Source organism: Patella vulgata, chromosome 3, assembly GCF_932274485.2.
Source record: "Patella vulgata chromosome 3, xgPatVulg1.2, whole genome shotgun sequence".
Taxonomy (NCBI): Eukaryota; Metazoa; Mollusca; class Gastropoda; family Patellidae; genus Patella; species Patella vulgata.
Window position 1 is genome coordinate 77,593,671 of NC_065881.2, and position 12,595 is coordinate 77,606,265.

At 35.3% G+C, this 12,595-nt stretch overlaps 1 protein-coding gene across 2 annotated transcripts in view; it reads right to left on the bottom strand.

Moving 5' to 3' along the window:
* LOC126816848 (beta-hexosaminidase subunit beta) overlaps positions 1 to 12,595 on the bottom strand; it is a 124,361-nt gene that overhangs the window by 86,740 nt on the left and 25,026 nt on the right. For both annotated transcript variants that reach the window (XM_050543622.1, XM_050543621.1), the window contains exon 2: positions 6,909 to 6,939. The gene's annotated coding sequence lies outside the window, so the exon portion shown is untranslated. The remainder of the gene's footprint in view (positions 1 to 6,908; positions 6,940 to 12,595) is intronic.

A 12,595-nucleotide genomic window follows, 5' to 3' on the forward strand; every position in this document is an offset into this window, starting at 1 on the left:
ATAAAGAGGATGGACAAGCAACCATACTCCTTATCACGTACAATCTAGGGGTCGAAACCATGCCACTTCATTCAATGACCCACCTAACCCACTAATATCCCCACTTCGGCTAGGAGAGAGAGAGAGAGAGAGAGAAATGGGGTTTAACGTCCACTCGACACAAACTAGGTCGTTTTGGGACTAACACATGGTTCAATTTTATTTCAATAATTCGCTTGCGCGTATGGGTCTTTAGCAGTGGGAGGAAACCAGAGGACCCGGAGAAAACCCACAAGGTTGGACAGGCGACCCTACTCCTTGTCACTTACAACCGGGGAATCGAAACCCCACCAGTTGACTCAATGACAGACCATATGATACAACGCGCGTGTGCTAACTATTCGGCCATCCACTCCCCCATTGGCTAGGAGCCAATATGCATACATTCATAGATACATGTATATGACAAATGATTAGGTCATATGTTATTTTATTATTTTTCAATTCTGTTTTAAATTTCAAATCTATATTTTAATATTCATTAATGCTTGGTTAGTCATTAGAGGCAGACAGCAATTATAACCTGTCAGTCAAATTATGACAGATTAGCAACTCAAGTGGTTATACTGTTAAGTTTCTTCTAACTATTGTTTTAAATGCCTTAAAACTTAATCCTTCAATAATTATATGTTTATGTCAGCACTTTCGTCGTAACTTAATTTATACATGTATAAATATGATAAATGTTAACATGATTCAAGATGTCTATGATATCACCTTAGGTGGAAGTGGACGTAAAACTATAGGAACGAACGAACGAACATAATTCATTAGTTGGAGAGACCAGTTTAGGGAACCTATATACTAGTTGAAGGTCCGATTTATAGGAAATTGCAAGTTATTTTATTGAACTTGCTGTTATTTGCTCCTGAAATAAAGTGTTGAAGATCCATTCCAAGAATATGTATTCATTTCTGATACTTAGAGAACCCACATTGACAAGCTACATTCCATGAAAATTGTATGGTTATTTAATAGATATAATAAAATTGATATCTCCTTATGATACTTATCAACATATATTCAATACATTTTATTTATGATATGATCGTTAATAATTTTTATTAATAACTGAACACAATAAACCAGCTGTTTAGATCATCATTTACTGATTTAATCTTCCAATTCAATAGTTCTTTAGTTCTTGAATATAACATTAAGTAAAGTTGTTAATTCAACAGGAAATTTATCCTGGCATTATATTCAGTTCTATTCTCTTGTATTATTCTGGAAATATTTATAAGTTATTAATATTCATGAGAGAGAAAGATAGAGAGAGGAATCACTTTTATTTTCATGTACAGATGGTGAATAGGCCAAACAAAAAAAGGGTTCTGTTTCCTGTAACGGATGGAAAATAGGGTAGGGTCGGTAGGTAGGGGGTTTTTTTTGTTTTTTTTTTAATGATGTACCGTAGCATAATATTCTGTGCGAAAATCTTAAATTTTATGTTAGGTTGAGTTGGCGCCGAGGAACATGAAGCATGAATAGATTGGTGGATGGAATTCTTGGATAATTGTTTAAAATGTATCAGAGGCTAGATTATGATTTATTCTCTTAGGGGGCAAATGGACTTTTTAATCGTTCTATGCTAAAAAAAAAATAGCGTAGGGAGGCCATTTTGTTCAAGGGAAAGAACTCACGATGAAAACTTAAAAAATCATATCGTGCGGTCGCACGTAATAAATTTATTTGTCTTGTTTTAAATACCAATCGAGCAGATCCGATCCACCTGTTTGAAATATACGTTAGCTTGTTTTTGTCAAATTGCGTGCCGTTACTTATTAGAACGAAGGTTGTGAGGATTATGGCTTTACGGGATGTGCAGTGTTAAATCTATACGAAACCTGTAGTCACCATTTTCACGTCAGTTAGCAATCTCGTGTCAACAGTATGACAGTTCTTAATAATCGTTCGCTGTAAAGTGCTCGCTTATTCCGATCAGTAAATGCAGATTCAAAGAACGATGACATTTATATCCATTTATAGCAACAAATAATAAAGTCATTTTCACGAATCCGGTAGGCTTAGCGTATTTTGAACGGTCGCTCGTTGAACAAAAAAGTTGTTTTTTTCCCTTGACACTAAAAAAAAAATTGAGTCGGCAGGTTTTGTAATGGGTCAGTCAGGTTACCGGTAGGGGTGACTATTGTTGGTAATTTTCACTATTGCGATAGTATTGCTATGGGGTAAACAGCTATTGCAATACTATTACTATTAGGGATTAAATATTGCGATACTATTGGACTATTGCGATAGTTTAATTTGTTTATTGGTTTAGGTTTAAAACAAACTGTCAGGTATACATTTATTATAACATTTAATCAAACTAAAATCAATGAAACACTGGAAAGTTCCCTTTAATATAACCAACTTCAACAAAAATAATTCTTGATAATTTGTTATGATGAATATCGTATTCTACTGAATGTAATTATCACAAAAATAACGACAAATAGGTGCATCGTTCGGAAAATTTTCCATATTTAATTCACGAACAAATTGAAATTCATGTCGGTAACATTTCTGAATAAATTACTGTATTGTTTTTTTTCAATGGATATAAGCTGATAGGCACCGTGGTATTTCTACATAACACAATTTGTAGGGTTTTTTTTTTCTATCACGTAACTTAGTTGCAAATGATTTTATTCATTCGTCCATGATAGACACGTACGGCACATTGAGTATTAATCGCGTGACAACCATGAATGGCTTTAAAGTTAAATTCCATACGGCTTTCAATGATAATAACGACAATATTTTTTTTAAAAAAAAAATAAGCCTCTGTCATGTGTATAAAAGAAAAGATAGGTTGCCAGGCAACGAAACATACGCCCACAGCAGCTAAATCGTCCGGGGAGTCAACAAGAGTTGTCGCATATTTTTACTTTTTTCCCTATTAAACATTTATAATACATTAAAATCTTATAAAGAGTAACAACTAATTAAGTAATTATCAGAAAACCATTAGAATTTGTTTGGTTTTTATAAAGTTCTGCCCCATGCTAATGTTTAGTATAGAAAACTTTTAACATCATGGATTTAGTTGTTCAAGTCATAAAAATTCATTGAAAATCAATATACATGTACTTGTTCGTCTCAAGACCTTAAACTCTGTGTATCAATCTGAAGTCAATCGGATGATAACTTTAGCCTCTAGAGCGTCAGAAGATTTTTCAAAGTGATCAAGGGCCATAACTCTGGCAGTACTTATCAGAAATCGCCGAAAATCAATAGGCTTCTTCGTCTCATGACCTTAAACACTGTGTATAAATTTAAAGTCAATCGGATATTAACTTTAGCCTCTAGAGCGTCCACAAGCAATTGTGGACGCCGGACCGACGGACGGACGGACGGACGGACGGACGGGGGTGACGACAATATACGACCACATTTCAATGTGGGCGTATAAAAATCATAACGGTAAACGCTATTTAAAACTCAAACTAGCATAGCTGGTTTACTGACCTAATTTCACCTGATATCACGTGTCATCGGTAAATTGGCATTGGAGAATCATATATTATTAATGACTGTTTCTCGGTGTATTCGGTGTTCTATCCGAGGATTATATAACTAACAACTGGTCAGTGAAACCATTAAATTATTAATTCAGGGTTCCTGCGGCTTCGTCAAACATTTTTTCAAGGATATTCAAGGATAAATATACGTCAAATTCAAGGATTTTCAAGGACATTTTTTAGCCTAAAGTTACAATTTTTCATCTTAAAAATAACCAAAACATTACCAACTATCGTTATAAAACTTTTAATCTAAACGGGATTTTCATATCAACTTACTATTATTACCAATTTGAAACAAAATTAAGGATCTCAACTGAAATTCAAGGATATTTTCCTATTTTCGCGAAATTCAAGGATATTCATGACCTTGAAAATGAAATTTTAAATTTAAGGATATTCAAGGATTTTCAAGGACCGCGGAAACCCTGTAATTTAATATCTACTGGTACACCTGGAATTCATACAAAGCTTCGAAGGCGCGCTATAGTGATAGATGCACAATCCATGCCAAGATCGCCTTCCTTCGATTGCCGCGTGGCGGTTAGTGTTAAGAATAATCAGCAAGCTTGTTTTATTTTTTTTTACCGGCCGATTATCAAAATTACGAAATGATTCTGATTTCATACTTTTGATTTAGCTTTATCGTTTTTTTACAACCTCAAATTCCGCCATCTTTAAACAAATCAGAATGCACGATTAACCAGTTATATTTCCGCGATTCTCGTGAACCAAGGAACTGTCTGGACTGGACTGATCGAGAAACAAATACCGACTGACTTTTAATAAAAACACAATTTCGAACAAGTATTTTGGAAGTAAATATTCGACAAATACGAGAGAACTATTTAGGAATTTGTGCCATTTAACTTTGGCTATTGCAAACTATCGAAACAATCGATAGTTTGGTTGACTATCGCAATTTTTATCGATAGTTTCTTTTTACTATCGATACAGATTATCGGCAGTCAAGTTATTGCAATGCATCGATTGTTCGATGTATCGTTACACCCCTAGTTACCGGAAACATAACATTTTTTTTTTTTGGCCATATCAATAAAATTCCTCCAGTTAATAATTTTATTGAGTTTTTATGAATTAAATGCCAGATTCAATATACGTGAGGCGATCCTCACGAACATGTAGGGAATCGAAACCACCACTTGACTCAATGATAGACAAACATACATGCATTAAACCATTCAGCCATCCAACCACCATCATAAAATAGAAGACATTAGAGAAACTAGTACACAGAAGATTTCAAGACTCTTGTGTTAAAAAGTCATTATGATAAAACTGTGACTTATGACATTTTCCTTAAAAATATATAAATACCGCAAAATCCCCTTAGATTTACAATATTCCAACGAAACTATTGATTATCAACCTATTTTTAATGTACACTAAACTTCGCAAAAGTCGGATCTAAGTGGACTGACCAATTTTATCCGATTTAAACGAAGATTCGCGTTAACCGAAGACCGAAATTAAATCTTAGCTCGATTAGAAATAAACTGCAAGAGCAGGATAATACATGTAATGATTCAAAGGCACATTTCAAGCTTTTGTTCGTACATGTGAGTAGACAACTTCTGTTTTGGTGCGATTAGATAACTTCCATTTTGTCGCCATCTTTGAAAAATGTCCTAAATTTTCTCGTGCAGTAAACAGCAAGCTTCGAATTTTCCGGGAAAACTTTATTATCGTGTTGCGTTAAATAAGCTGATTTGAGTCAAAATCATAGGGAAAAGTATTTTGGGGCTCAGTGCATGGAATACCTAACCGCGTTTTTGACCATTGGGACAAAAGTGACTTAATCAAAAAATTCTGAACATACTGCCGGTCCGACTTGGGCAAAGGAAAAAAGTCTGAATTAGATTAAATTGACTGAACATTTTAATCCGAGTTGAGCAAAGATCCGACTTAAGAAATCTGACTTACGCACAGTAATTTAATACTAAAAACGTGCAGGATCAAAGGGTCCAAATGATTTTATCCAAGTTGAAGAAAGATCCGACTTGTACGAATCCAACTTATGTGATGTTTATTGTTTTTACAAAGGTAAGATGAATTGCAGTTTTTGGAACATTTAGCACTGGCTGCTTGGCTGTATGTTTATGCTGGCGTGGACCCCCCTTGTCAGTGATGCAGGACAGAGGGCCTGACAAGTACAGCTGTCTAGTCATTTGCATGAGACAAAAAACCGATGTCCTGTGTACACATTGACGTGCATGTAAAAGATCCCTTGACAGTTGGAATTCGATATAAGAGTAGGCCGTAGTGCCACTGTCCAGGCAAAATTTCCCTCATAGCACACTGTAAGGTGTATGCCCGTCTTCATTAGCCCAGTTCGGAGCAAAACAGTAGGAAGTTAAACCCCATTTTATTTCACTTCATTTGTTTGTTTATGCATGGTATATTTTACACTTACTATTGAATAATACACATCCTTTGAGGAGGAGAGAGAGAAATGGGGTTTAACGTCCACTCAACACAAACTAGGTCATTTCGGGACTAACATATGGTTTAATTTTATTTCAATAATTCGCTTGCGCGTAGGGGTCTTTAGCAGTGGGAGGAAACCGGAGAAACCCGGAGAAAACCCACGAGGTTGGACAGGCGACCCTACTCCTTGTCACGTACAACCGGGGATTCGAAACCTCGCCAGTTGACTCAATTCAGCCATTCGCCCCCCCCCCAACCTTTAAAGAGGCATTATGTAAGATGTGTTCAAGTGCTGACTGTTCTTGTTATAATACATGTAGTTGAAAAATAGCTAGCAGAGAATGAATATATTGAAAATTTCAGTCAATTTACTTTATTCTGAGAGAAGTTACGAGTATTTGAAGTTTTGACAAGAAATAGCTTAAATTATTTCCGACAATTCCCATCGACAGTTCATATTCTCAATTGTCAAGCCAACATATTATCCTTTAATGCAGTGGGCTGATATTGTCTAATCCACTCAATATCTAAACCATAGGAGATGGTTTAAAGAGTTAATTATGGGCTTTTCATGAGAATAAATATCTAAACAATAATTTTTGAGACCAGAAAAAAGACCTATTACAATGGGCAGATTTAGTTACATAATGTTTCTTTAAAGAAAAAGGTTATGGGAAATAAACCTTGTCAGTATTTCCCATAACAAGAGTAGATTAGTCTATTATAGTTATGTTACACCTTTGAACATAGCTGTATATATAAAGGAAAAAAGAGAGTATACTGTAGATGTAGACTCGGGTATATTGTGAACATACCCGTACATATATAAAGAAAGTATTGGTTATATTGGTGATACACGAGAGGAATATGAAAGTAATGATTAACTATTATACATACCGTTAATCTTTAGTATTCTTCTTTACACAACCTGAAATATATAAGTTAAATAAAGATTTAATATTTATAATACCTGTACAATCAAGACTTTATTACTTTTGTCCAGTGTAAATACAAAGAATATTGACCATTGTGCACAGTGTTATGACAATGAACAGTTCATCAAAGGTTAGCTTTAGTCTTCAATAGAATCACTACTGTAGAATGGCAGAGAAAGAGAGAGAGAGAGAAATGGGTTTAGTGTCCCCTCTACTCATTTCGGGACTAACAGATGGTTAAGTTTTATTTCAATAATTCGCTTGGGAGGAAACCGGAGGACCAAGAAAAAACCCACGAGGTTGGACAGTAGAATGACAGAAGGGTTTAAATCTAGTTTTTATTAATTCAAATATATAAAGATCAGTCGCCAGGCAACAAAACATTGCCCACAGCAGCTACATGTAAGTCATCCAAGCAGGCCATAAGGAAAAATATTTAGACATTATATCATAACTCTAGAAATGAAATGGGGTTTAACGTTCAACAGTTCTGTACAATGTGGACTAATGAAGCCATTCATACAAAATGCAGTGTGCTATGTGGGAAATTTTGGCAAACACTTCTGTTCAGCAGATTTTCCGGCGTGATTCCCCCTTGTCGGTGTTGCAGGACGGAGGGCCTGACAAGAACAGCTGTCTAGTCAATCAGATGGGACGCAAAACCGAGGTCCCTTGTACACACTGCCAAGCATGTAAAAGATCCCTTGACAGTTTGAATTCGATATAAGAGTGGGCTGTAGTGCCGCCGTTCGGTCAAAATTTCCCTCATAGAACACTGTATGGCATATGCCCATCTTCATTAGTCCAGTTCAGAGCAGAACAGTAGGATGTTAAACCACATTTCATTTCATTTACTTCTGTTCAGGCTACAGTGAACCAGTCAAACAGACCAAATTTTTTAAATGATATTTCTTTACAACACTAGAGGCAGGAAGCTTTGACATACAATATGGATACAAATATCATCACTTATTCCCTATGATTTGACCCAAGCTTAACCCTGTATTTGAAAAGTTGACAGGGGTATAAACTATTTTTGTGGTACATTTTATTTAATATTAAAATTTGCACTGTACATGTTTGTTATGAAAAGTAAACCAGTTATATCAAAACATATACCGGTATATCAGAACTAACTTGTCAAACTAAACACGACAGGAAAAGTGCTCATCTGACTGAAATGGGGGAAGTGCAATAATGTTTACAATTTATTTTCAACAACTTCAGAGAGAGAGAAAAAGAGAGAAATGGGGTTTAACGTCCACAACACAAACTAGGTCATTTTTGGACTAACATATATGGTTCAATTTTATTTCAATAATTTGCTTTCGCATACACATGAAGAAGTTTTTAGCAGTGGGAGGAAGCCGGAGGACCCAGAGAAAACCCACAAAGTTGGACAGGCAACCCTACACCTTTTCACATACAACCTGGGAATGGAAACCACGCCAGCGGACTCGATGACAGACCTTATGATACAACGCGTACGCGTTAACCATTCTGCCACCCACCCACCCCACGTCATCAACTTCCAAGACATAGAACGAGGTTTAATGTCTTAGAAACATAATACTTCATTATTTTAGGACTAATATAAGATTATTTTTATTTCAATATTCATGTGTGCAATCTAAGGTGGAGGCACTTTCGACTACATTGACTCAACGTTGAACTATTCTCCCCTCCCTTCCCACCCACTCTCTCCCCAGCCAGTAAACCAGTATCCTACCTCATGACCACCCAGTGACCCAACTGTACATATACCAGTACATGTATATGACACCTATCACCTCTTATAGCCATAATTTGTTGGACTCTCTATAGTCCGTTCAATAAAGTTAATGATAAAATTCTTTTCGAAACTCTGCACACATACAATACATACACTTAATCCATAAACTAATATCCTTGAAATACCACAAAAATCATTTGCTCAAATCACATACTTACATGTACAATGTAGGACTAAAATAATTCCCACCAGAATTTCTATCACCTCCTTGTATACCATATATATCATAATAAAAGTAAATAAAAGAATTTGTTTTGGTCGGCTAGCAACCAAATTTCTACTGTACATACATAGACTGTATTATTTATTATAAGAATAAATTATCAACTGATGAATAGAACTGATATTGAGTAGATATTGTGATATATTTATCCTATGATTTATCTATATACAAGAAAATCAAATGAAATCGGTTCTGCCCCAATTGGGATAATGAAGATTCATATACACGATAAACCAAAAAATAATAAATATAAATATGTTGAATATGACCAATACGCACTGATCATTGTGCTATTCACTTTCAGTAAGTAGGTATATATTGAAATATTCAGTTTATATTGTGTTAAGTGGGCCTGGTAATAATCCACCTGTCACCGAAAATCTCAGGTACAAATTATCTTGTGTTGAATGAAAATGAAATGAAGTGGTGTTTAACGTCTTCCGATTGGGCTAATGAAGACTGAAATACACCATACAGTGTGCTGTGAGGAAATTTTGCTCTGACAGAGGCACTACGGTCTACTCTTATATCAAGTAAATTTTGCTTACTCTTACTTAAAGTTACAATTTCATATTTTTTAGTTATATTTTTAAAATGTATTACATGTAAAATAAAGCCCTAAAATAGATGGTATCTATAAACAGTCCTACCTTGTTAAAGAATAATCCTATTAAAGATACATTATGGGTGATAAGATAAAAAGATGGCAGTTCTCACTATAATAGTTAAAAACTAGATAGTGTAATGGTAATTTGCTGAAAATTTCAGTCAAATTGATCCACTATGAGCCGAGAAAGAAGCGGGTGAAATTTTTGCATAGTCTCGGTCATCATTACTAAAATCATTAATATAAACAGCATAGTCTCGATTATCCACTTTTTTTGATTTAATTATCAATGGCCGTTAGCGGCATATAGGAATCTAATCCAGCCAACATCGAAGGCTAGCCTTGACATCAAGAGTTTATTATGGTCTGGATAAGGTAATTAATGTCTAATTGATAATTTAGATATCATTTCAGGCCTAAAGAAAGACTTGTAATAAGCAGATTTTGCTCTTGCATAATGCATGTTTAATCCTGTAATTCACAATTGCCAGTTGAGAAATTGGCAAAAATATCATTTTCATCTTTAAATTCAAACTTTTGAAGATAGCTACTCCATGGTGGAGAATAGAAAACAAGTGAGGTAATTGTGTTATTATTGCCGGTGTAAATGAGTTTTAAGTGTGAGAATGACACCTATGATCGTATAATAGTGAGTTCACAACCTATTGAGCAAAAGACATAGAAATAATTATGTTTTGACTTTCTTAGTAAATATGAAATTGTAACTTTAAACATGTATTGAATTCTAAAAATAGTGGTATTGAATTTTAACTATATATCCAATGTATATTGAGTGGACATTAACACCATCTCTAACTCAAAGGTAAACACTAAATGCATAAAACCTGTTTTTTCTTTTGATGAAAGAATTAAGATGCAAAATTTGTAAAATAATTATGGATTGCCCGGTACCTGTACTGTATAATGTTAAGGTTTGATGATAAAACTGTAAAATAGTGGCACTTTCCTTTATCTGTCAAATACTGTACCTTCTTGTACATGTTCTAAATTTAGAAATACCTTTTAACATTTTTGTAGGTGGTCTTTACAACTTGACCCGACCATTAAACCACCATTAATCTAATGACCCATGAACTATGTATTTTATTGTGTGATATATCATAAACTTCAGACATGATAGCTCTTAGTAAATCCATGAGCTTGAATATATTTGTACATGGGTAATTAATATTCACATTGCAACTAACTTGACAAGTCTGTATTTAAAGAAGAGTAGTTTTAATCCAAGACGCGTTTCGGGCGTAAGGTTTTTTGTCGTCTGGTTAACAAAATAATCCTTTTATCTGGTATACAATGTAAACAGACAATCATATTTTGTGCATGCACGTAATTCCTAGACGCTGAATCGGGGCAGCCCAGAAAAATCCTGAGGGACATTGCAAACCATGGCACGCACTTAAAGTAAAAAAAAAAATGAAATGAAATGGGGTTTAACGTCCTACTGTTCTGCTCCACTGGGCTAATGAAGACGGGCATACAGTGTGCTACATGTACAAGGTATGAGGGAAATTTTGCCTTGACAGCAGCGCTATGGCCTACTCTTTACATCGAATTCCAACTGCCAAGGGCACTTTTATGTGCACACGAGACCTTGTTTTTTTGTCCCATCCAAACAACTAGACAACTGTCCTTGTCAGGCCCTCCATCCTGCACCACTGACAAGGGGAAACCATGCCGGAAAATCCAGATGAACTCTCTAAGCCAACGCCACGACCTCCAGGTTAGCGAGCCAGCATCTTACTCCTTAGCCATCGTGGCTCCCCTTTAAGTAAGAGCTTCGGACTAAAGTACATACAAGAGGTGTGTAGACTCCCCTCTACAGGTTTTTAACTGGCTCAGATAAGTTAAACAAACATTATACAATGTTTCTTTAGGCTTGAAATGTTTTCTAAATTACTAATTAGACATTAATTAACTTATCCAGACAATAATAAACTCTCGATGTCATCGCTAGCCTGTGATATTTACCGGATTGGGATCAATGATGATAAAATCCAAAAGTGGATAATCAAGACTATGTTTTTTTATCGTATCGACTTTACTAATCATGATCGAGGCTAGGTCTAAAATTCAATCACTAAATTCTGAGTTCAGGGTGGATCAATTTGACTGAAATTTTCAGCAAATTCCCTTTACATTATCTAGTTTTTAACTATTATAGCGAGAACTGCCAGCTCTTTATCTTATCTCCCATAATGTATCTTTAAACCTGTGGTTATCAAGATCAAGGTATACTGACATAATAGTATTTTCTATATTTACAACCTGGTCATATCACCTGACATAAATATCTTATTTAAATGTCAGATCAATGTTAACAAATAACAAGGTTAACTTGTCAAACTTAAACTATATTATATGTACAATATAATACTTGGTTGACTTGTTGGACTCATCTAAAATATATTACATGTACAATATCATACAAACACCATCTTCACAACCGTATCCACCATGTGTAACAATAATATTTTAAAAGACAAGACAAAGCCTGTTTCTCAAAAAAACATAATAGAGTGTTTACTTGAATGGAACCTCTCAGATTTGGGTAAATCATCTTCACAAGGCATATCCAGTAGACGTGGTACAAGGGTTAATCAGCGAACTGGATGTATGAGATGTGTTGTTGACGTTTGGGAAAGTAGGACGAGGGGAAATGTGTAGGGAGTGCTGTAAAGGGATAGTTAGATGTATTATGAATGGTTAGAGTGGCTGTGGTGTTACGGTGAAATACTATGCCGCCACCGTAACACCACAGCTTTATGATTTGTTAGACAGGAGTGATGTAATGGGTGTCAACAACTGGGTATGCTGGTACCGTCGCAACGTAGCCGTGAAATATATATTGTGGGGGGGAAGGGCGGAAACGGAAAAATATACAATGTTGACAGTATGTGCCAGGCATGAGGCTGCGCAGACCGAGCGGCAGCTCGATACGGAGTGTGTGGGAGGGTCACCCTCATAAAAAATTTTTTTTTAAATTTCAGTTTTCTGTAAGCAGTGAAA